This window comes from Piliocolobus tephrosceles, chromosome 2, assembly GCF_002776525.5.
Source record: "Piliocolobus tephrosceles isolate RC106 chromosome 2, ASM277652v3, whole genome shotgun sequence".
NCBI classification, from domain to species: domain Eukaryota; kingdom Metazoa; phylum Chordata; class Mammalia; order Primates; family Cercopithecidae; genus Piliocolobus; species Piliocolobus tephrosceles.
Window position 1 is genome coordinate 154,537,729 of NC_045435.1, and position 23,356 is coordinate 154,561,084.

Genomic DNA, 23,356 nt, shown 5'->3' on the forward strand with positions numbered 1-23,356 from the left:
CTTTTAATATATTGTGTTCTTGGCTTCTGTCATTCAAAAAAAGTTACTTGGATAGCTTTTAATTATTTTAGTATTATATACTTCCAAAGTCATTATATCATATCAGGAGAAAGTCATGTGGAAAAATTTGACTTTTGTTTAACCAAGAATATTTAAAAATGGATCCTATTATTTTTGTAAAATATCTCTGTATTCTTTAAAACAATTTTATCTCTTATTTTTAAAACATTTTTTAACTTCTGTTAAATCACTTCCAATTAAATATGGAATAAACTGTTTGATTTATTCTGCTGCTCAAATATATAATTTATTTATCATTGCATTCTTTGCCTAACATATTTTTTATAATAGGGTGCAAAGATTCTCTGCATCTAATTATTTCAGAGAGTCAAAGAAGCTATACTCTGATCCTGGCTTATCTTTAATCTGCTGCAAAGATAATTGGGCTCAAATTATTGCACATCTCTGGGCTTAGGTTTTTCTTATTTATAACATAGAGAGTTAAATAAAATAATACCAAAATTTCCTTTTGACAACAGCATTCTAGGAGAGCATACAGTGAGGCTTACATTTACCAGCAGGCATATCTTCCCCCTTCCTTTCTGCTAGAAGGCAACCCTTTCAACCGAGTTTCACCTGATAAAAGAAGGGAAGGAAAGCTCCAATAGACTCTAAGAATCAACTGCTGTCCTTAGAAGGAAAAGGAGTCCTTTCTTCTAACTCCTTAGACAGAAACACTCACACACGCATACACCCAACACATATATCATATATGATATGATGTCGGAATGTAAACTTTTCAATAATTGGTCAAAACGTACCAATTAAGAAACGTGTATCCTAAGCAGCCAGCAAATATTTGATAAAAGGATTGTTTTCTTTACTTGAGGACAAAAATCAAAGGGCCACAAGCAGAGGGGACCTCAACAACCTATATCTCCCAAGCGATGCTGCTGATGAGGCTAAGCCATTGAAGGGATCAAATGGAATAATCACAGAGAAATGCCAGCCTCAGAGGGAATAAACAGAATCTTCAACTTCTACAGCTAGGCTGACAACACAGCATCTCAGCCAGATTTTATGCAAGTCATTTCCACAAAAGATTCAGACGTAAGCCTAGAACTGGGGCTTCTCAGGCACCTGAAAATAAAATATTTCTCCATGGATTGGGAATATTGAAACAATATGATTTGAATTCGTTTCAGCTTATAGCCATACATTTGCTATGAAAATATCCAAAAACACAGGTTAAATGTACATGAGTAAGAAAATGGGAGACTTTTCCAGACCTATATAACTGGACCATGTAAAAGACAAGATAACTTCTAAGATTCTTTCAATCCTGAGCTGTGCAATAAAAAGCAAGCAAAAATTCACTAGCATGCCAGGTATTATACCCTGGATTGAACTCAATCATACTAGACCATGTAACCTAGGAATTCCAAACGAAATTCTTGACTCCCAGGCTCTCTGAGATATCCAGCATGTCAGACCATTAGCCTCAGAGGCGTGCTTTGGCTTACCCAAGATCTTACAAAAATTAAAGACTGGAATTTCAACTACCAATCTAGGGCTCACATTTCAACATTCTGTCTTCAACTGAGCTTTCCACTGCCAGCAGGTCTTTGCCTGCAACAAAAGTGACCTATCTACTGATCAAGAATGGGTCTGAGATAGACTAGTTGGCTCCCCTGAGCCCATCACCAGCTGAAGAGAAATGGCATTTGGGGGAAACTGAAGAGGAGATGGCAGTGTCTGGGAGTAAAGAAGTCAGAGGAACCCTGAGAGAGGAAAGCAGGTTCCCCCGGAATTTTACCTTGAAAAACTGGGGTTACAAAAATGAAGACCACTGCACTTTTACTTACATCAATTCCTGGATTGAAATGTTCTCTCCTCTCTGAATGTTAAAATTCTATTTGGAAACCTAGCTTACACTCCTTCTCTATAAGACTTTCTCAGACCTACCCATCTCACAAATTGGTCCATTCTCAGGACTCAAAATGCTTCACCTTCATTCATCTAGCAGTCATGTTCACACTGTCTTGCATCATCTCACATTCCTGTTTGGTGACATCATGTAACTATTACATATTATTGCCTTTAATCATGTGTGTACCTCAATTCCTAAATTTAATTTTAACCTTCCTGAGAGTGAAGTCCATCACTATTTTAGATTTTGCTCTCTAAGGCAGCAAATTGCATGCAGTAGGTGTTCAATATATGCTAGCCGATCACATGACTAAGGAAGACAAGCAAAGGAGAAAGAAGGAGCTGGGGAAAGGTGATGCAGGACAAAAATGTCCCTCAGTAGCCGGAAGGTAGACCTGTTGTGAAGGAAAGGGAAACAAAATTCCACACAAGCTAATAAGAAACAGTACCTGAGAAAACCAAACACCGCATGTTCTCACTCATAGGTCGGAACTGAACAATGAGCTCACTTGGACTCGGGAAGGGGAACATCACACAATGGGGCCTATCATGGGGAGGGGGGAGGGGAGAGGGATTGCATTGGGGAGTTATACCTGATATAAATGATGAATTGATGGGTGCTGACGAGTTCATGGGTGCAGCACACCAATATGGCACATGTATACATATGTAACAAACCTGCACGTTATGCACATGTACCCTAGAACTTAAAGTATAATAAAAAAAAAAAAAAAAGAAACAGTACCTGATAAACAACTGAAAATGTCTGTTGAATTGAAGAAAGGCGGTAAGGAAAGAACAGATGGATATAAAGGAAGAAAAGACTAAAGGAAATGATAAAAGAGAAGAAAGTGGAGATGAAAAGGGAGGAGTGAGAGAAGATGGGAGAAGAGAAGATGGGAGAAGGGGAGAGAGAGAAGGAGAGAAGAATAGAAGAAAGGAAGGATGGAAAGGAAAATGAAAGGAAAGATAAAAAAGGAGTGGCAGATAGGATGAAAAGAAGAGTAGGGAAAATGGAAAAAAGAGGAAAAGAAGGAATAAAGGACAAGTCTTACCTTTGTATTTCTGGATCTTCCATTTTTATATACTCGTTCCCTTTCTATTTCCAAAATAGCTCTTGGTGTCTTAGAGGGTACCCAGCACCTAGTTCCAGGCTCGTTGATGCACCTGCATAAAACTGTGTGTGAACCACATTCACTGCTGATTTGGTGCTTCACTGGCCAGCAAACACCATCTCCTGCAAGTACAGCACCACCGATCCTGGGAAGTCAGCCCCAGAAAAGCTGCATTTCAAGGCTCAGGGTGTGGAACTCAAGGACATTTGGGCAAAAGCCTGGGATGCCACTGGCCCTCCACCAGGAGTTACAGTGGGAGGCCTTCTCCTCTTATTAGTGCCAAGGCATCACATGACATGCTCAGCCCACCGGCTTCCTGGGCAGCCCAACAGGGAATCAGGGCTCAGAGGCTCCATGGGGTGGGGGCAGGGGAGAACCTTTGAGGATACTCATTGGCATACAGCCATGCCTCCCTCACTGCCAACTCCCTGAGGCGCTGCTAGCACTCCTCCTCCGCCCACCCTTGAAGACCCAGATGCTCAACTCAGAGTGTGCCCCCAGACAACACAGGAAGGTTGGATGTCCAAACCTTGGCAAAGGCACAACTCTTTGTGGTAATCCTAAAAAAGAGCCTACCTAAGACGTCCCCATTTGCTCCCTTTTCCCTCTAATGGAAATGCCACAGTGTGTGAGTGTTAATGTATATATTTTTAAAAAAGAAGTTTGCCACATAGAAGGCATCTATTGCTGTGACCAAGAAGGAGTTCTTGATGGGAAAAGAAGGTGTATGCTTTAGGGATGTCCATAAACCCCCGAAATCAGATGCACACAATTATGTGAATTTGATTTTTCAGGTGAGAGAGTTCATAGTTTTAGCAGATTCTTCAAGAGAACTGTGGCATGAACAATATTTTAAAACTACTATCCTGTACTCCTGAGGAGAAGCAAAGCAAGTTATCAGGGGTTTGCTAATCAGAAAGAGTGATTGATTGATTTGCCAACTAAGTTTCATGAAAATGCATTTTCTAGAATTAACCTATTTTGCTAAAATGACAACTGAATTTTGAAGTAGGGACTTTCTTCCCCTAGCACACCTCATCTTTATGTCTATCTGTCTGTGTCCACCAGCTCTACAGCCTGTGTCTGCTAGGAAAGACCATTTAAACTTGTAACACTTCATTAAGCACATTTCCACCACCATCACAACTCTCTAAATTAAAGCAAACCAGTTCCAAATGGGCAAGACTTGGAAATGCTCTCACATCTGCCTATCCAAACTCATGCTACAGAAATAAAATGAGCAGCTTTAGAGGAGATTATGGTTTTAATATACCACATCATTGTCATGAAATTGAAAATATCATTGAAAGAATAACCAGGGATATACATGAAATATTTAAGCAAGCCCTAATATAGCGCTGCTGGGACCTGAAGAATGATTTGATTGCTATAGAATAAAATGAAGCTTAGAAAAATCAGGGCGATGCACTTGAGCAACCACCAAAACGTGAAATAATGAGAAACTCTACTTTATCAAGAACTTTTTGAAAAGCTGTTTGCAGACTCTGCAGCTGTTAATCACTCTTCACATATGGCATGGCTGTCATCTTTATGAATCATGTTTTATCTTGAAAGGATTTTCCTTTATTACCTTTCCATTTGCACATTCCTAAGGAGATGTGAAGCAAACAAACAAACAAAAAAAACATAGGAAAAGCTCTGAAGTTCTCAAAGCCAGGAACAATATTTACAAATAAAACAGGCAAGAAAGTGTGTTAAAGTTTTAAATTATGTCCAATTTTGTGAGACTAAATATTAGCATCTTCACTTCCGAGCTGCAGAAACAGTCCCATCTCTTATTTAAAAAAAAAAAAAACTCTACACTAAGACTACCTTGATTGCACATGAAATTTAAGCCCGCTTTGGTGAGTAGGAGAAATAGTCATATAGCTATTGTTTTAGATTAAAATTTAAATAAATTTGATTCAAATTAATAGGTACAGTATTGCATCAATCTGTGACAAAATGCATCTGAAAAATAAATTTGATGAATGATGATATACATTATTGAGACATATAAAGATATATATATACAGGAATAGGAAAGGTTTACAATCATATAGTTATAGTTTGTCCATTTACTTTTAAAAACAGAATAATAAAAGCAACTGATAAAAAACTCAGCATTCAGGAAAATTCACCATAATGCTCTCCCTTGACGCAATGATGCCACTTTACTGAAATGTAATATTAACCAAATTCATGCTTTTGATTTGCAGACCAAAAAGCAATCCCTCTTTTTTTTTTTTTTTTTTATGAATAATGGTTCTCAAAAGTTCTAATAAGAATTAGAACTGTCAGAAACAAAAAGAAAGGAACAAAGGCTGCCCTTCAGCCAAGAGGACCAGAAAAAGTCGATTTATGCAACATTCCTGTATCTATCTGTCCGTGCCAACTAGCCCTACAGCCTGTGTGTATGAATGAAAGACCATTTTAAACTTGTGACACTTCATTAAGCACATTCTCATCACCATCATCGCTCTCTAAATTAAAGTCAAACCAATTCCAAATTGGAACCTGAAGGTTCAAGAGTCAGAATGCAACACAAACTGCATCATGCCAGTGTGAGTCCCATCCTGTTCCTCTTACCCTTCTCTTCCCAAATGGAAAAACGTAGCCTGTGTCCTGCACATGGGAGCCAAGAGTTTCTGAAGGACTTTCCCCTTCCTCAGCCCCAGGTTGTTCCCTGCCTGCCTGCTCTCAGCCATCCCATCCTGCCCGTAGAGAGTAAGTTACTTACCACAGATGGGAGGCAGGCAGGGCTGCTCCGTCTGAATCCCAGCACTCCCGAAGGCTGCAGTGCCTGAGAGGAAAACTCAGGGTGCAGCCTGGGATTCTGATGTGGAGGCTGAGGCTGGGGCTCTGCTCACACCTCAACAGAGCCAGCGTGCCTCCCTCCAAAATGTCTAAATTAATAAATGATAACCCCATGGTCAAATCTGTGAGCATGGGGTCAAATCTGTGACAGCGGACAGAAACCCTAGCTGTCTTCTCAGAAAAGGGGGGCTGTGGGAACTCCGGTTCCTGCAGGGTGGCATAGTATATGCTTTGAATTGGGAGTCAGCTACCCTACTCATATCACAGAGCACGAACATTTCTTTCAGGATCACATGGTTTACATTTTTTTTCCCTGGGGGATGCAAGGAGGACAATAAGAGCTAGGTGATCACTATCATCTCGGCCCCACCAAGCAATTCATCCATAGTTCTCCGACTCCCTAGAGTAATTCTGGAAACCAGTGGAAGTGTGATTTTCACCCATGATTTTGGTACATGAGTGAAGGTACTCACAGCAGCTCATCACAGGATGCTGTTAACCCTAGCCCTGCACACCTGGAACATGCCCAAGATTGCACCCACACACGAGGAAATCTCAAACACTGCTGAACACAAACAATAAACAGTATGTTCTTCAACCCCACCTCCATAAGCCAACTCAGAACAAGCACGAAGCATAACTTTGATGCTCTCAACTCTTAAATCCCCTTGTTTCTCTCCAGGTAAGATTCTGGATAGCACTGTGACAGCAGATGGTCATGTTTTTTGTACCTGCCTAATAATTCCAGCTGATGCTAAATGAATCTGACTGATGGTGATTCAAGAGACTGTGGCTGTCACGTTGGCACACTGGGATGCAGAGAATCAAAGGCGTTTACATTTGCCTCATCACCTCTCTTGCTAATATTATGTAGAATGGTCATGCAAGAAGGATCCTTAGAGATTAAATAAAATACTTTGATTTTATAAATGGGTAAGTGGAACCCACACCATAAGTCATTCATCTAGAAATATATAATCATTCACGCCACAAGTACCTACTGTGTGCAAGATCCTCACAATACATAGCAACAAAGTTCTACTACTTAGCTATTTGACCCATAGTTCATATTTCAGAATAATAATCCCTTGGATTTTTTGAAACCTATATATGTTTCCTATATAGGTTTCTGGAGATGGTCCAATAAAAATATGCTCCAAATGCAGGGGTTGGCTAACTTTTTCTGTCAAGAATCAGAGAGCAGGAGGTGCACATCATATGGTCGCTGTTTCAACTATTCAGCTCTGACATTATAGGGTCAAAGAAGCTATGTGCAATAACAGGTATGACAGTATTTCTACAAAACTTTATTTATGAAAAAAAGTGTGCATACTGCAGTTGATACATGTGCTACAGATTGCTGATCCCTACTCTACTGGATCTCATTTGACAATGACCTTTTTTGGGCTGCAGATTTCAAGTTTCCCTTATTCAGATCTTATTTTACCTCAAACCTCCCCATTCATAGAGGTTAAAAATGTACATATAAAGGACAGAAATCACAGAACAAGGATCTTAGGAAGTAAACTTTGTAACCAGCTATTAGCTATTCATAAAACACAGGAAGGGAATTGGCTTCACAAATGGAACTGTTCCTGATCATCCAGGCAAAGTGGAATAGAAGTTTCGATCTAAGTAACCAAGCACCAGGTCTCCCAGATTGGATATTATCTCTTCTCCCCAGCATAGGGAAGATGATGTTCCCGTGGCAGGTCCCTATTATTCAACCCCATAGAAAATAGCTATCAACCATTTCTGCTGAGGACAGCAAGTCTATTTCAGGACTGCTTCGCTTGGCTGGCAAGTCAAATACAGGGCAGACATGGACATGAAGGATCAGAAGGCAGGTCTGGTCTTCCCTGAGCCCATTCCCTGGGCAGGGGTAGGTGAGTAAGGAACAAAGAGGCCCACCTATATTCCCTGTTTGTGCCTGCTTTAGAGAAAAGGAGTTCTTAAAAGCAGCCCTAGCAATCTGAGAAACCAACAGGGTTCATCATTTAGAGTGAGAATATGTATTGTTCACATGGGACCATTGAGTCAAAATTTGAGAATTTTTGACAAGTAACTCACAACTTTATAAAGAATAAGAAACTCAGGTCAAAGAGTTCCCAGAAGATGGCCCCTCATGGGACAGCACAGATTCCTGCTTGATGTGACATAAAAAAAAAAAAAAAAAAAAAAAAAAAAAAAAAAAAGGCACAACTTGCCAGTACAATCACTGATGCTTGGATCTTCTTGCAAGTGCTTCTCTCCAGAAATGTATTTTCTGTACACAATGATGCTATACAAAAAAAAAAAAAAAATCCATGCGGTCTGAGATCAGCTGGCAGAGATCCTTCACAGTGAATTTCAGCTTCTACTAAAATGACAAACGATCATCTGCACTTTTTTGACTTGTTTGGTGGTGAGTTGTGCCTGATGTCAGACATCTGGATAAAAATTTTAAAAGTTGGTCAGCAAACCAGTGATCTAGATGTCAGATAACTGTTGAATTCCCTGTTTTCTAACTTCTTATCCAAGGATTCACTACATCCAAATAATCACTCTAACCGTACTGCAGCAGCCCCCTTCATCCGCTTGTTTCCATAAAAAATAAAAGGAAATCTGAGTTCATTGATCACCGATTGAGAACCACATTGAGTTATGTCAGCTCCCTTTCAGTTGATTTTACTCAGTTAAACTTAATGATGCTATAAAGCATTCAGAGTCAGCCAGAGCATCAAAGTGTCTGAACAACCACGGACCATTACACACCAAGAGAAAATATCTATAGAACTTCTCATTCCCATTAGATAACTAATTAAAATGAGGGGAAAGGGCAGTATTTCCATCGTTAACCCATGATTCAGCTGCCAACATCATATAAAAGCCTCAAGCACTGGAGTCCAATCGTTCACCTTTTTTCTCTTGCTTTAACGAGGCAGCAGAAGTGATCCCTCAGCCTGCTTTCTGGGGCTTCCCTTGCAGTATCGTGTACCCAGAGGAACTCAAACACAATGCTGCTCACAAACTTTTATGAGCTGTTATCTTCCAAAATGCCTTCAGCTACATCCTTCAAGGGATAATAAAGCCACTACATCTTAGTTTGGGCCGTGATTGATATTTTAGTTGTTGCTTTTTAAAATAAATAAAGATTTAAATATTTCAAAAGACAGTTCCAAAGCAGATCAGCCTTTTATTTAGCAAGTCACTATCACAAGACATATAGGCTAAAGCTTAAAAGAAGCCCTTGGATTAAAAAAAAAAAAAAATGTTTAGGAGGAGATGAGAAGTTTCTCATCTTTGATGGCTACAAAAATTATCAAAACATATTCAGGTTCAGAGTCTAGAAAAGATGTTACTATTTGCAGCATGGGTCTGGTACAGCAGTTCTTAAAGGGTAAACTGCTTTTTTAAAATTTCTAATACAGTAAATATTGATAGATTTAATGCACATGAACAAAAGCTCTTTGGGATCTTCAGTTTTTTGTTTTTTGTTTGTTTGTTTTTTTGTTTGTTTTTGAGACACAGTCTTGCTCTGTTGCCCAGGCTGGAGTGCTGCAGCGTGATCTCGGCTCACTGCAACCTCTGCCTCCTAGCTTCAAGAGATTCTCCTGCCTCGGCCACCCGAGTAGCTGGAATTACAGGCGCACACCACCACGCTGGGCTAATTTTTGTATTTTTAGTAGAGATGGGGTTTCACCATGTTGGCCAGGCTGGTCTCAAACTCCTGACCTCATGATCTGCCCACTCTGACCTCCCAAAGTGTTAGCATTACAGGTGTGAGCCATCGCACCCAGCCCTGGGGTCTTCAATAATTATTAAGAGTGTAAAGCACCCTGTGGATCAAAAGTCTGAGCACCTGTGTTTTAGTGGAAGGACTCTACATTTTGGAGCAAAATGGTTTTGAAGGGTTTTGTTTGTCTCCTCTGTCTCCCACTTGCTGTGTAATCATGGCCAATTTACTTGGCCTCTCTGGTCTTCTATTTTTTATACATCAGGCTAATCACCCTTATAATTATTTGCTCAATCATGTCTTCCTTGTCGAAACATAATACCCAGGAGGTCAGGATTATGTCTGTTTTGTTCATCCCACATTACCAAAGCCTAGCACAGCACATTACATGATGCATGACAAGGTTTCAATAAATAATCATAAACTGATTGACGGGGTAGCTGTGAGGCTTAAATAGAATAATGTGTATAAAGTGCCCTGTAAGGTACCTGGCAGATGGCAAATGTCATAGGTGCTCAGTAAATGCCAGATCCCTTTCTTTACCACTAATGCTGTTCTCAGTGATACCACAGAGAGAAAATTCATGGCTTGTCTGTATAAAGTAAATATTTAAGGCATTGGTTCCCAAAGTGTGGTGTCCAAACTAGTAGCATCAGTATCACCTTTAGAAGTTGTTAGAAATCAAATTATTTAACTCCTACCCTAGACCCACTGAGTAAGAAATTCCACAGGAAGGGCCCATCACTCTGGGTTTTAACGAGCCCTCCAGGAGATTCTGAGATTCTGATTCATCCTCAAGTTTGAGAACCATGGCTTGAAGAGAGTATTTTATGCCAGTAACGTTTTAGACTTTCATAATGGAGAGATACCCAATATGTTGTCTAATGTTGGCAACTTAAGATCCTTTTGGGACAAGGGCAGGGGAAACAAAGTCAAATACAATAAATTTCTGCTGCTGGTCTTGTAGGGTGGAATGATTGATTTTGTATTCTGGTTGTGTTCCTGGGGCCAGTACTAAACATAGCTTTCATTTGAAATGAAGCTGGAACCATCAGAAACAGAGGAAGTTTTATCTTAGAGAAACTCCAGCATAACCCTTGAGTCACCTTTTGTGGCTGGGCATAAAATTTGTGAGTAGTAAGAGAGAGAGAGGAGGGGAGAAAAGGGAGAAGAAGGGTAAATGATTCAGTAGCCATGAAAAGCATACATTTTGTTGTTGATATCTACCGTACCTTCATAAACACACTTCTAATTTTCACAGTTCCCCTGCAACACAGCAAACCACTACCATTAGGGTGATTAATTACTAATAAGCCTCTAGTTTGTGAGAGATGCCACCAGCAAATAAAGGTTGCAATGTGAGTAACTTCCAAGTGACAGCAAGCTTCACAAGCAGCCTACCACATAGACACAATCATTATTCTCATTGTATATCTGTGAAAACTGAGCTTCAACAGGTTAACCAGGGCTAATATTCAAACCTAGGAATTCCTGACTTAAAATTTATGCCATTCGCCAATAAACAATCTTACCTACCTATATACAACACACAGAATAGTCTTGCAAATATAACGGAGCACATTTGAGGTGAGGACTATGATTTAAAGTCAATGCATAAACTACAACACACACATAGTCAAAATAATCCTTGAAAAAATCTTACAAATTTTTCATGAAGTACAATATATGCTGTAGTACAGATACAACTATGTGCAGTAGTAATATGTCTATATAACTGCATATATGAATTTCAATTATATGATAAAGAGTCAATCAAAATATAATAAGAATATTTTTAATAAATGAGAGCAGGTGTATAATAGATTTTGAGTAAGTTAAAAGCATGCTTTGCCTGGATGCAGGATATTTGCTAAGGGAATGGAGATGCACCCAGAGTGACAGAGGGAGTATCCTATGGGCCAAAAAAGTTCTAGATTCTCTGGAGTCATATCAAGAAGTGTGATATACAGTTGCTACTTGGAAAAGCTTGCAACATGCTACAGACATGGTCATATCTATGAATAACCATTTAACAAGGCACACAATGCAGCGGCTGAAGCATAGCTAGGCCATAAGAGGATATGATAAAGAGAATTAACTTCAACTTGGAGAATCCAAGCCCAAGAAACAAAGATCATGTGAAGCATGGACTGGATAAATGTGCCCTGGTCTTGGAATTGGAATAGGGATACCCTAAATTTTGTTCCTCTTCCTCCCAAGTTGCCAGTGCTTTGACATTGACCAAATTATTTACAAAACAGTACTAATAATATCTAACCCATAGAATACATACTCTTAGTGACCTGTGTATGTATTTATATTTATATAATTAAATAACTTTATTTTTCTGCAAGATAAATGCATATTATCTAAAATAAATTAAAATTACTTTTGAAAAGAAGTACTATATCTCACTTTAAATCTTCTCAGGAAGGATGGAGAGCAAGGTTGGAAAAGTAGGAACAAAATATTTAGTGCATACATATGATGAGTCAAGGCCTATCTTCTACCTTATACATATGGTTTAATCTCCAAAAACCATACACATGGTTTAATCTCCAGGCAGACAGGTTTAGTAATTTCCCCAAAGCAAAACAGCTATTAAGTGTCAGAGCTAGTGTTCAAGCTAAGTATATTTACTTTTAAAGTTTAAGCCCTTATCACAACAAAACTTAACAAGTATTTGTCTTTATCAAACTGCATTGCCATCCAGTGATTTCTTGGCACATTTCCTGATAGGCATGAGGAAGAAAGAAACAGCTTAGTTCATTCAGTCAATCAAAAGTTTTTGAGCAACTGCTAGGTACCTAGCACTGTTTGGGGTTCATTTGTGAGCAAGACAGAGAGAGTCCTGACCCCTTGAAGCATGAAGGGGAGAGGAAAGGGTAGTGTGGTGTGGCATGGGCCAGAGAAGAACACAGGACCAGGAGTGAGGAAGCCTTTATTCTCACTTCTGTAACTTGGCCACCAACGAGCTTGAGTAAGTCACTTCACCTTGCTGAGTCTCTTTTTTCTTATCTGGAAAATGGGAGGGGCGTGCATAATTTTATGGGATTGCCAAGTTCTCACATTCTCTTATTCCATAAGAGGCATTTATTTTCCCACCTTTTTAAAATTAAATCAGGTTAGGAGCTATCATGAGTGTTATTAGTTGCCAAAAAATCAACTATTTCCACTCTTTTCCTCTTATCACACCTTTTCTCCAACATGATTCGCCATCAGTCAAGTCACAGGATATAAATGGCACCAAGCAAAAGAAATCTGACCATGGCTTCTCAGGAGCTCTGCAGTCTACCTGGCCAGATAACATTAACACACATGATCAAAGGTATCCACCCCTGGTTTCACATTAGCACAATGTCGGGTGCAAAACTCCTTGACTTTTCCATTTTGACACTGAGATTTATGTCTCTAAGTTACCTATTGAATCAACTGCTCTAAAGATAACAAAGACATCACCTCAGTCATCTTGCAACACTTGTGGCCGCTAACATATTAAAAGCCTTCTCTGTCTTTAATGATAATGATAAAGCATTGTTTTTGGCCATTCTATTGCCCTTATTATTTTTCATTTTTGTGGATATTTGTGTGAAACACACCTTTCAATATTTTTAAAACAGAGCTCTTATTTAGATTGTTTCAAGCCCATCATTTAATGGTAAAGTTTCTTGGTTATATTTCTACTACATTTTCTTCCAAATCATTTTCTGTTTAAATGAATTAAGTCAATTATTTAGGCATTTATTTCATGATATTGATGAAATTACCACATATAGGGCATGGTGCCAGTTGATTAGATTTGAGAATCTCTATTAGCACTGTTAAGAATATATATAAACCAAATTGCCTGCTGAATGAGACGCCACCACTCCACTTCTCCCTCAAAATTACCTTCTGTCCACCTGCTTCCTTGAAATACAGGGAGAGGAAAAACACCTTAGTGTAACAGGACTTATAAAGGCCCAGGTCCTTTGAGACAAACCAAATGTCTCCTTTATCTCTTACTCAGCATCATTCGTTCATCTTTCTCCTCACACTTAACACCACAGTTTCAATGTTTCTTTTCACCGGTCTGCCTGCCCCTCAAGTTTTTATGTTTATCCCCAGTGCCTCGCACAGCTTTTGACATAAATGCTGTGACCAGTTATTATTCAACAGATAGATGAATGAGACCCTTCTGCTGAGCAGGAAGGGGTAAGAGATGGGGAAAGGGATAAGAGATGGGGGAAGAGGCCCATTTAAAAATAAAATAGTGATAGCAAATAATAATCACAGTGAACCTGGGTTAGCTCCTATTGTATGCCAGGCATTGTATATATTATTGCTAACCTTTAACAAAAAGGAAAAATGGTGAAAGTAATTTTTCTCTTCTTACAGATCTGCACTGTTTCAGTAAGGTAGCCACTAGCCACATAGGAGCATTAAGCACTTAAAATGTGGCAAACCTCTATTAAAATGTGCTATAAGTATAAAAATACATGCTAGATTTCAAAAATTTAGTACTAGAAAAGAATGTAAAATATCTCAATAATCTCTATATTGATTACATGTTTTTTTAAATATTGTGTTAAGTAAAAGATATTATTATTATTTAAAAAAGAAAAGGATGAAGTTTGGGGAGAACCCCCAAGAGAATGGACACAGGAAGTAGCATTTATCTACCCACTAAAATGTCAGACGCTTCTAAACACCTCACATTTACAACAATTACTAGTCCCATTTTCCAGATCCTAATACTCGGGTTAAGGGATTCACCCAAATACCTGTATCTTGAAAACTGTAGCCCAGATTTAAACCAGGTATTTCTGGATTCAGAGTTCTTCTGATAACAGGTCCAAATGTAAGGAAACAAAGGGCAATCAGACCCCAAAAAGGCCTGTTACGAGGAGTTTTGAGAGCAGTCAGACTGTCCAGTCACGGAGCAAGCTAACCAGGCACTGGAAGAGACCACCAGATGCTCAGGGCAAAACCTTTTGTCCCCTCTCTGCCGCGAGGCCATCCAGGCGGGACGGTCAGATGCACCTGGGAGAACCAATACCCCCAGGCCATGTCCTGGGGTTGGGTCAAACTCCATTCCTTATCCTAGAAGCCCTGCTTATGCGTCCTGGAGGTGGACTCCGTCGGTGCTCTGGCGCCCTCTAGTGATTGTCCAGTGTAATGCCAGCTCTCTCTAGTTCATCCTTCTAGACTCATCACCTCCTAGGGCATGCCCTGCCCTGGAATCCTGCCAGCCTGATTTTGCTGCTCCTCTATCTCAAGGTGAAATGAATTGTCCTACAGAGGTTTTGGATTTTTTGGATAAGAAAGGGGTCTTCTGGTCAATAAACCTTAAGCCTGAGGTTTCTAGAGTTAATCCGAAATACTGTATTTTCCCCCTGACATTTCCAAGGAGAAATTTCTCTAGTTTCCTAATAAGGAAAACAAAGTTAGAAATACTGTGTTCTGAGCCAAAGATGCAAAAGCAACATTTAAGAAAGTTTGTTCTTTTTGAATGAAGCTTTAATTTAAAACAGAATAAAGGATTCCCATGTGTGTTCCTGGAACTATAAACACTCATAAAATCTCTTTGTTTACTTTATCGACTCAGTTGTGACATTTAAAATAGAAATCTAAGTCTATGCATGAGCAATTTTTTACAGAACATGCACATTAACAGAGATGGCTGCAGACGATGACTTTGTACAAATTCAATCACATTTATTGGGTAAATATTGCACTGGCTCCAAGGGACAGCAATGTAATAAGTCCCAAGCCTACTCCTCCTAACACTCTAATGGAGGTGGGAGACACCCCCGCAATCATCCCTAACTCATACTTAATAAAGATCAGCAGTGCACATGGTGCCAGAGATTGGCGCCACTGCTGTAATTATCTCCAGGGAACTTGAGTTTCTTTTTAAGGGGAGTAATCAGAAGGGTTGTTGAATGAATCTCCTGATTTTGAGAAGTCACTTATTTGAGCTTTAGTTTCCACATCTGTCAAATTAAATTGCTAGAGTCAATAGATGATCCCCAAGCTCTCTTCCAGTTCTGAGAGTCATAGAACATGCACATTAACAGAGATGGCTGCAGACAATGACTTTGTACAATTTCAATTACACTTATTGGATAAATATTGCACTGTTGAAAATTGCTGTTCACAGTTTAGAGATGAGTCCATCACAGATCAGCTTAAATGGGCTCCTCTTCCAGCCCTATGACTAAAATAATATTACTGGGATAAAGTTTCCCAAAGAAGGCATCCTTATCACTTTATTTTCAAGACTTGCCTTCCAACCCTCAATATTTACTGAGCTAAAAGCTGATGGTTCTCAAGAGGGTTTCCAAAGAATACAGCAGACAAATAAAGGACGTCCCAGGATATGCCGATTTAGGAGAAAATATATACAATATATCAGATGTATTTAGTAGTTCATACAGCAAACAGAAAGCTCCCACATAACTGCAGTTTCTAGTACAGAAAAAAGAACCCTGAAAGTATATGTTGGCACTACTATGTTTTTATCATGCAGTCACAAGTTTAGGAGATATTCACTGCTCGAGTTTAACACTAATTGAGTCCTTACTATAGACTATCTATTTCAAATGACATACAAAAGATAATGCATCTTACCTAACCCATTTATTGTGCTTGATTTTTGGATTTACCATCAACCTTCACATAAATACTTTATCCAAAATTGGATGTGTAACCCCAACCTAAATTATTATCGTAATATGCTTCCTTCAAAATAAAATATTATAAGATTTTGGAGACATCTTAAAAAGAATTAAAATCAGTAATATATTCTTTGCCATCTACATTCAGTCAGGAGAAAGGCAACTCTATTATTACATGTTGGAAGATCAGTTTTAATGCACCAAAGAATGGTCTTGAACTATGTGACATTTTATTTTGAATGCATTTAAATTTTTCTATTTTGATGTTTTGTAAATCTAGTATACTGGCTACTGTTGCCAAGGAAATATGACTTTGGGTTACTGCATGGATCTGCAGGGGTTTTTGTTTTTCTTTTAAAATATTAACAAGACAAAAATGGAAAGATCAAATATGGAACACAAATTTAGCTCTTTCTCTCTTTAAAGTGCATGGAATACAGATCTTCTTGCACATCACTGATTTAAAAATACAAAGATGCATGAAGTGATTTTTCCCAACTAGTGTAGAGACTTTTACCAATTAGCCAAGTTGATATTATCATTCTTTGTTCTGGATTCAGCCCACTCTGAAAATGTGTGGCATTGATTACACACAACACTGACTGCTCATCTTCAAAAAGTTCATCTCTAAATGAAAAGATGCTTTCTTCATATAGATAAAGGCAACATAATGGTCTACAGTGTTGCAGTTCAAAGAATTTTCAAAGTGAAGTCAGAAGAAAGCATGGTGCAAACCTTATAAATGTGTTCAGTATTAATTCCAAAACATTCAAATGCATATGAGAATAAAGATTCCACCATTCACCCATTTTTTGGTCTGTGATTGTTTCTTACAGTCAGTATGACCTCAAGGCTTTAAGTCATAATAATGGGCTTAAGTCATCTAATTATTAAAAAGAATCAAAACTTTTTTCTATTTTTTTGGAATATTACATAAAACTTCTCTATAAACAGATAACATCTTTACTTCCTACTAACTGAAATGAGTTATTTTTAATTAGAAATATGCAAGCAGATTAAGATATGCTTTAGAACAAACACCTTCTAATTAAAACCTCTAAAACCAGGGTCCCCTTAAGACAAACCAATAATTCAAGCAAAATGTCATGTTGCTACTGGAGACCTGGAGATAAACAGGAAGACTTTTAATTTCTTTTTACAGTTGAGAAACAACTTAGAGCAACTATTTTCAAAGAAATTCTAGTAAAGCAACTATCTCACACTGGGAAGTCACTGTACCCCATCTGCGCCTTCTCCCAGTCAACTATGCTGGGCCTGTGTCCGGGAGAATAAAAACAAGGCTGACCACTCACAGGAAAGGCGTAAGTTTGATGACCATGGGAGTTTTTACTTGTTAACACATAAGTAGAGGTTTGATTCAATTACAGGCCATCTTTTCTCACACAATCATACAAAACTGCCCAGGATTAAACAAGTACTATTGCTATAGACCAATATATCCTTTTATGTAATGTTAATGGAAAAATCACCTCATTCTGATGTGTTTTGAGTTTGATCCTCTAAAACCATAAGAATCTTCCCACGAGAGATAATTGAGAAAATATTGGCCTTTATTAGTATGCACTATTAACACAGGTGTTCTGACTGCATTTTCCAGCCCTCCATTTTATGCACTTCTCTACATGTGAGAACCTTTGACTAACTCTGAGCCCTGACCTGCCAGAGTGACTTTGTCAGTCTCTCTTTAAAAATGGGCAGGTGAATAAAATGAGTTCAGCCTAGAAGCAGCAGCTCAGTAAGGGAAATGAAAATATCAGAAGTTATCTAATCACAGCCATAGCCATGCTGAGCTTCATCTTATCTTTTGGTTAATAAAAAGAAATGGGACCTTCCTAAACTTGAAGGGCATCAAATTAAGTTTTTGCTTGCCTCTGGCTTTTAGGGGCATATGCTATGTGGTTTAACCAGTGCATACTAACTACAAAAATTGGCATGGATTCAAAGCACCTATGTCATAGGAAAGTGGGTGTTTCTTTTTTTTTGTTTGTTTTGATATAAAGCAGAAAATAAAACACAAAGGCCTTTGAGAATAGGGATTGTTAAGGGAATAGAAGAGTAGGGAGAAAAGAACACTTTGTTTGAAGTTAAGGTAATTGTGTGTGTGTGTGTGTGTGTGCGCGCGCGTGAATGAGCAGGGTTTAGCTTCATTTAAAGAGAACACATTAAAGTACCTTGGACAACTCAAAAGGGCTGTTCAGGAAACAAAACCAAGTGAGCCAAGAAAAACCGTAACAGTGCTTTTAAAATCCCTGTCAAAGCAGCAAGAGGATGAAGAGTTGGTTTTGCATAGTTTTGAATACAGGATGTAAAGGTGCTGAAGCACCTTTTCCCACAAGTCACTGAAATCCTGTGAGTGTGTGTGTGTGTGTGTGTGTGTGTGTGTGTGTATGTGTGGAGAGGGAGAGGTTCTCAGATATTTTTCTTGCAAAGCTTCCCAGAGCACTCTCCCTTCCCCAGCCCGCCCTCGCTTTACTCTGCTCACCTTTCCCCCCCTCCACTTCCCAACCCCCCATATCAAGCCCTTCATAAGTTTGGGCCCCTTGGATCATCCCTGCCGCCTGTGAATTTTCCTTGGAGCCTGGCAGGTTCTGGGGCTGAAAGCCAGTCAGCCAAGGCGCCCTGGGGCGCGGTCAGATTTGGAACATAGAATGGGAAACAGGGTCTTAAAGCCCACCTACTCCAAGATAAAGGAGGAGCATTTTTCATCAGGGTTTAGCCAGTTCCTCACCGGATGATAATCAGCACTCACTTGACTTGGCGTGGATCACCTCCTAATTGTCTCCACTGGATTCAGCCCTAACAGTTCTCGTGCGTCTGTGATACCACGCGGGGTCGTGAACTTACTCAGCTGTGGGTTGGTTTCAGTGGTCCCTCTAGTCCCGTCCCCCGTCCGCCGTCCCCCTTTCCCTCTGGCTACTTTATTCAACAGAGGAAGAAGCGCTAAAGGACTGGGTTGAATCAAAGCACTTGCAAGCCTATTCATTAGTTTTTAACACTGAGAGTCCCAGAGGCAACTAAATATTATTATAACTTCATTGTAAGAAGTGTGGGGAAGGAGGTTGAGAGGTTGAATCCAACCGCAGCCAGGTCAAGCCATTGGAAGGGACTACAATGTCCCACAGCTTTCTCACTATCAGAGAGGAAGCTGCAACTTCAGCCAGAACTCCCTTCCCCTCCCCTTCCCCGATTTTGAAAACAGTACCCCTTCTTTCGCCTTCGGGACTTCCCTGACCTGCTCCTCACCCGCGCCCTGCTGTCCCCTCCCCTCCGCGGTCTTTCTCCCCAACTCCATTCGCCCCACCCCACCTGGGCGAGGTGGGTGTATGTCAGAAGGCGAGAGGTAGGGGATGGAAGTTCCTTCAGATTAAAGACGTTGCTTGCTGCTGCTTTTTAAAACAACAACAGCAATGACAAACAAGCAAATGTGAGCGAGAAGCAGTGCATCTCAATAGTTGGTCTTGCTACACAGCAGCCCCAACAGACTTTGCAATCGCAGTGCCCCAGGAACACAGGAATGAAGAGTTGGCATTTCCTTACCTGGGTGTGCCAACCTCGAAGAGTGGAGAGAGAATTCAGTCCGGGACCAGGTCTGTCCCGCCCCCAGGATGCAAAATCCGACTTTGAAGTGGAGGTGGTTGGTGGTGTAGTTACGTAGTGGTGTAAGGGGCGTCGCACCTCCTTCCCCTCTCGTTCTCCGAGGTCAGTTTAGCAGCAGCGGCTGGGAAAGGTGCTGAGAGCAGAGTTTGGTCTCTCCGGAAACCCTGACTCCATTCTCGGTGATGGGGGTGGGGGAAGAGGGTGAAAATGTTGGAGGTGGCAGGTCGGCTCTCAGTTAACTCAGAGAGTAAAGAGGAGGGTACTGAAGAAAGAGGGAGGGAGTGGAGTGGAGCGAGGGAGGAAGGAAAGGAGGATGGCAGAAAGAGATGGGGATGAGCGGGTGGCGGGGAGATGGCAGCTTCTCACAGAGAGATTTCCACCTTCTGACGAAACCCATGCACCCAGCAACCCGGCAAGAGACTAGTTCCGAAACCTCTGCGCGAGCGCCCCCTGGGGCTTGCTGGCGGAGACAAAACATTGCCCCGGGAACCCGAGCTCAGGGCCCCGCCCAGGCCTTGGCCGCGGCGCTCTCCGTGATCCTGCCGCGCCCACAGTCTGGGCTTTCTGCTCAGCTTTGTCGCTCAACTGGGCTCCTGGGGACACTTGATTTAGATCTTCAAGTGCTTGGTCTCCATCTCTACTCTAGGGTGGAGCGGTCATATCGCGGCGGGGGTGTGGGGGGAATGAGAGTTACACTTTTTGGCACACACTAAAGACAACTTTTTAGATGGGTGCTTAACTGTCACCAAAAATGGTAAAGGTGTTGCTCATCTGTGTATCCTCTTGTGTCTACAAAAGTGTCTGGCATATGGCAGGAGCCTGGTAATTATTTTTAGTAAGTAATGCATGAGTAAATTAATGGACAAAGAGTATCTTCTTCGTCTCATGATGCGTTTCTTAATACATCTACCTTACAGCTAAGATAAAGAAATACTTAGGGAGTACCCATGCTTAGAGATAGATATAAATATGTTGTCTCATGTAGGGGATAACCACCTCCACATGTTATAAAGCACTTTAGAGAGAAACTAGGGCCTTCCTATTTCAAACATATTCATATTCAGACAAATGAACTTATTCAAATACAGGGCATTGTTTCTGATTATGTCTGCTACCATAGACAAACTAGACAACTGAATTCTGTCTGCACACTGGTGTTGTCAGACTCACAAATTGGACTTTGGAATTAATGAAGTAAAATGAATGACCGTCTCTTTCTGACATTGGGATGGTATAGAGTGTGTTACATCTAACATGGAGGGGAGATGGAAGGTCTTCCTTCTCACCCTATTAAGGGGATATCTAACAAAGCCTCTCTTCAGGTTGGAGCGGATATCAGCCAAAATCTTTTCACTAATTGTAGAGCTCTCAATTTCAAAGTCCAGAAAAGGAGAAACAATAGGGTAAGGAGCAGGACCCTCTCTTAATTGTTCTGTAGAAGTAGTCAGAAAGATCTTTGATAAACAGAGGACAACATTCTGACAGAATATAAATAACATTTTTCTTCCTTCAGTCATCTCTAAAGCCTTTCTGAAATAGGATAACACTAAACATGAACCCTGGAAAGGACCTCAGGGAGCTTCTCTGTACACTGAAACTACCACATAAATCCTTGGATTTGCTTTGATTGCAAAAACTTGGGTCACATGGTTATGCATAAGTCAATCACTGTGACCTTTGGATATGGAATTACACTAATAGGCCAGGACTTCCACAATGTCTGGGAGCATGTGAAGTCTTCTATAGCACTCCTGGAGCCAGGATGGAACCCCACCTGATCTACACGCATTGAGAGTGAGACATAGGGACAATTCTCCTAGGGATATTCAGGGTCCTCCTACCAGGAAAGGGGAGATGGACGCTAAGCAGGCAAAACCAGTGTATGATTACTAAATATGAAAATGTTAAGTCCAAAAACATTACTTCCAGGTTTTGTTAAGGGGTAGCCTCAGAGATGAACTCAAAGTTTGAGTTGGATTGAACTTGCAAAGATGAACGAAGAAGAAGGAAAAGTCATTATGCATTTCTTTGCATGTTAATTGTATCCTCTAAAATTTCATTTCTATGAAGGCGAGTGATATGTCTGTTTTGTTGTCTTGTTCATGATTATAACCCCAATGCCTAGAAAGGTGTCTACCACCTAGTAGGCAGTGAACAAACATTTATAAAATTAAAAATAATGTAAATACCTTAGGGACCATTCAGCATAAACTTCTTATATTACAGGTGAGAGAAAAGGAATTAAGATGTGCTGAGCATGTACTATTTCTAGGCAATCTGTTAGGCACTCTACTTACCATCCCATTTAATTTTTACAACAACCTGCCCAAGAAAGTTTCATTTTATCTACAAAAATAAATCCAGGATTTGGGTGGTTGAAATGACCAGACCAGGGAACACAATTAGTTAATGGGAGGACAGGGGTTGTTCACTGAAGCAGTCTCTAAAGGGGTAGCTAAGAATGAGTGAACACATGGACCATAGAGAAGAAGTTATAGAGTCAACGCTCATAGGGAAAAAGGAAAACAACATAGTTATCTTTGGCCCTATACGTTAAAAGCATAGATACACAAACTAAACACAATGCTACAACTTGTGACAAATATGGTTTCCTTTGCCAGCAGGCTTCAGCTCCCTAATTAGAAACAAACAGTTGCCTGCTCGCCAGTGTGCAGAAAACATGTGCAGCTTTATGCCAGAAACTTGGAATTTTTTCTCAAGGCATGACACCGAAGGTAAATTCAAAGAGGCTTTTACAGGGCACATAAAGCAGAATTTACTCCCACCTCTTATATGAAATCAACAGCTCATCTGTACAAATGAAGATTTGTAACCAGCTAATAATCTGTGTTTTCAATCACTGCCTCCACAGCAAGTTGCCCGCCAGGCACAGTCCCCTCAACAACTGTAACATCAAAATCCCCTTGTCTCTATCACTCACCTCCTCCCAACTCTCCTTTTAATGGATTCTGAGCTGCTGGGTTCTACAGCCATGGTCAAATTTATCTAAAGCCAAGCCACAGTCACTGTGGCCCTGGTGTTCCCAAGTTGCAAAGGAAGCTTCAGCTCTGGGTAGATTCACTCGCCGGGTCTCTGTTGATAAGATAAGAGGAGGCATCCACTCAGTGTCTTATGCCAGTATGAAAGGCATCTCACCCATCAGTGTGACAAGTGAAATGCTGGAATGAAGCCAGGGAACAAAAGGGAAGAAATGTGGATTCTTACCAGTGCAGTTGATACCATTTTTTTAAGGGGAGCAGATGATGAAGGGGAAAAACAGGCAGAGAGTCAGTGCCCTGCATCAAAAACCTTGGATCCTTCCCTGAATGAGTCAGGGTGAGCATTTTGTTTTGAAATTGAATTTCCGTTTTCTTTTCTTTTCTTTTGTAAGAACTACTCAAGGGAACTGTTGTAAATAACAGGATATATTTTTGAGGCTGTGGATCATATTAGAACCTTGGATTTCACCCCAGGGCTATTTATAGCTCAAAATTTTGTTTTTG

General features: G+C 40.2%; 1 protein-coding gene across 1 annotated transcript in view; it reads right to left on the minus strand.

Moving 5' to 3' along the window:
• Nucleotides 1–23,356, minus strand: part of CPNE4 (copine 4) — a 511,472-nt gene that overhangs the window by 485,919 nt on the left and 2,197 nt on the right. Inside the window, exons 2-3 of the mRNA XM_023207426.2 lie at nt 22,795–22,946; nt 19,794–20,672 (exon numbers count right to left, since the gene is read on the minus strand). The gene's annotated coding sequence lies outside the window, so the exon portion shown is untranslated. The remainder of the gene's footprint in view (nt 1–19,793; nt 20,673–22,794; nt 22,947–23,356) is intronic.